Source organism: Equus asinus, chromosome 13 (assembly GCF_041296235.1).
Source record: "Equus asinus isolate D_3611 breed Donkey chromosome 13, EquAss-T2T_v2, whole genome shotgun sequence".
NCBI lineage: Eukaryota > Metazoa > Chordata > Mammalia > Perissodactyla > Equidae > Equus > Equus asinus.
In genome coordinates this window covers 12,391,480-12,393,857 of record NC_091802.1, presented here as the reverse complement: position 1 = coordinate 12,393,857, position 2,378 = coordinate 12,391,480, and the positions used below count along the sequence as shown (strand labels likewise).

General features: G+C 35.3%; 1 non-coding gene across 1 annotated transcript; it reads right to left on the bottom strand.

Annotated features, from left to right (window-relative positions):
* Positions 1-1,184: 1,184 nt before the first annotated feature.
* Positions 1,185-1,317, bottom strand: LOC123276510 (small nucleolar RNA SNORA48). The gene has a single exon (XR_006513015.1). It is a non-coding gene; the product is annotated as a small nucleolar RNA SNORA48 (small nucleolar RNA).
* Between the last annotated feature and the right edge of the window lie 1,061 nt (positions 1,318-2,378).

Here is a 2,378-nt window from a genome sequence, read left to right as displayed (position 1 = left end):
CAGGTGGGGATGGGGTGCCTCTTCTCAGCTGCTCACCTCCCCCAGCCGTGGCCCCTCTATCTCTGAAGAGCTCCTGCTGATCAGCTTCCACTTCCTCTGGAGGATCCAGCCCCACAACCACCTTCAGTTGTATGGTTGTGTGGGTCTCTCAGACATCTTTTGTGCTGTGTGTGTGTCCTCTGTTGGTGCCTGAATGTCCTTTTGGTTGTATTCTAGAGGGGAGAGTCCAGGGGAAAAGCTCACTCCGCCATGATGCTGATGTCACTCTCACAAGTAGTTTTTTTAAAATAAAAATGAGATGGCATTAAGATTAACTTTAAACAAAAGACTGTCTTTGTTTAAAAGACTTTAAACAAAACATTTATTATAGAAACAAGGCACATTCTTTACAACCACAGACACATTTACATTTGAATATTTGGAAATAGATCAAAGTCTGTTACTAATAAAAAAAAGTGTCAATAAAATAGACCAATTGTCATTTGGCTTCTCCTTTTTTTGAAAACATAAATTTTACTGAGTTCTTCTCTTTATATACAGCTTCTACTGGAGAAAGAGTAGTGTTGATCTTGAAAATAGTTTTTATTAAGAAGCATTGGTTAAGATTTAATTTGACAATTGGGTAAACTAAAGTCAGATTCCTCCCATTTCATTCTTGACCAACAAACTAAGTTAAAATAATATTGAAGCTCTTAGGGGCACAGACCTTAATAAGTTTATCATTTCTGATTTTGGGTAATTAAATGTGCTTGAAAAGAGGTCATTTTTTCTGTTCTTCTTCATTCCATTGCCTTCTGACTTTTTATAAATTTTATTGAGAAGTCAACTCCCAGACTTATTGTTGCTTCTTTGAAAATGTTTTTGAATTTGTGGATTTGTGTCTTTCATTCATCTTGGAAAATAACTGACCTTATTTTGCCAAATATTATTTAGGTCCCATTTTCTTTCTTCTGTCATTCTAGGATTCAATTACAATGAAATCTTTTTCAATTTATCTCACATGTCTGTTATACTTGTTTAAGTATTTTCCATTCTTATTTCTATCTGTGCTTCAATTTGGTGGTCCAACTTCCAGTTAACTGATGCTGTCTTCTGTTACATCAAATCTATGTTTATACTGATCTTTTGAATTTTGATTTTTAGCATTGTATATTTCAATTCTAAAACTTCCATTTAATTTTTTTTTATGTGCCCTAGGCATGAAACAGCTCTGGCCACCAACCCAGTCATCAAGCTAGGATGAACAAAGGACTGTACAACTGACTGATATAAGAGCAACACCACCAATCAGGTGTCTCTTTGCCCATTCCAAGGGGATTCCCTTTAATCTTTTTATGGATTCATATTCTTTTCTGAAATTGGCCAACTTTTCATTTAATTCTCTACATTTTCCTTTTTTTTTTTTTTGCACATATTAATCATAGTTATTTTAATGTTCTCGTTTGCTGACTCTTTTACCTGAATCACTTATGGGTGATTCAGGTAATTCTATTATCTACTTATTCTTGTTCTCTTGGGCTTTGATCATATGATCTTGTCTTTTAGCATGCATAATAATTTTTCAACTGAATGTGGAACACTGTATATAAAACATTTTTGGGGCTGGCCCCATGGCCAAGTGGTTAAGTTATTGAGCTCCACTGCAGTGGCCCAGGGTTTTGCTGGTTCAGATCCTGGGCGTGGACATGGCACTGCTCATTAGGCCACGTTGAGGTGGCATCCCACATCCCACAACTAGAAGGACCCACAACTAAAACATACAACTATGTACTTGGGGGATTTGGGGACAAAAAAAAGCAGGAAAAAAAAGTAAAAAAGAAGATTGGCAACAGTTGTTAGCTCAGGTGCCAATCTTTAAAAAAACAAAACAAAACAAAAGAAAACAAAACAAAATTATCTGACTGACATTATCTTTCTCCAGAGAAACTTCACCCTTTTCTAGGCATGTTGTTGCTGTGTTTTGTAGAAGTCATGTGAAAATATTTCCTGTGACATTATATCCTGTGAAAATAACCCTTAACCTCTAAAAAAATCTTTAAATGAGAATGATTACATTGGTAATGTGTTGGTCTGGCCATACTATTTAAATTAACATCTTGTTTTCATCAAATTGTACATACTTATGCATTTTGTGTCTTAATCAAGAAGAGAATAATTTTGGCTTTCCTCTTCTCTCTTATTTATAAAGAAAAATAAAATGATGACTCATCTTGATTTCTTATTTAAGTGGAGAGTATGGAAGTCTTGCTCCATTTAAATTAACAAATGGTGCTGTGATGTGGTTTGGCTGAATGAAGCTGAAAATGACACATTGAAGACCATGTGCTCACACTCCTGCTAAATATGAGCCACAGAAAGGAAAGTAAGATCAGCTCCTG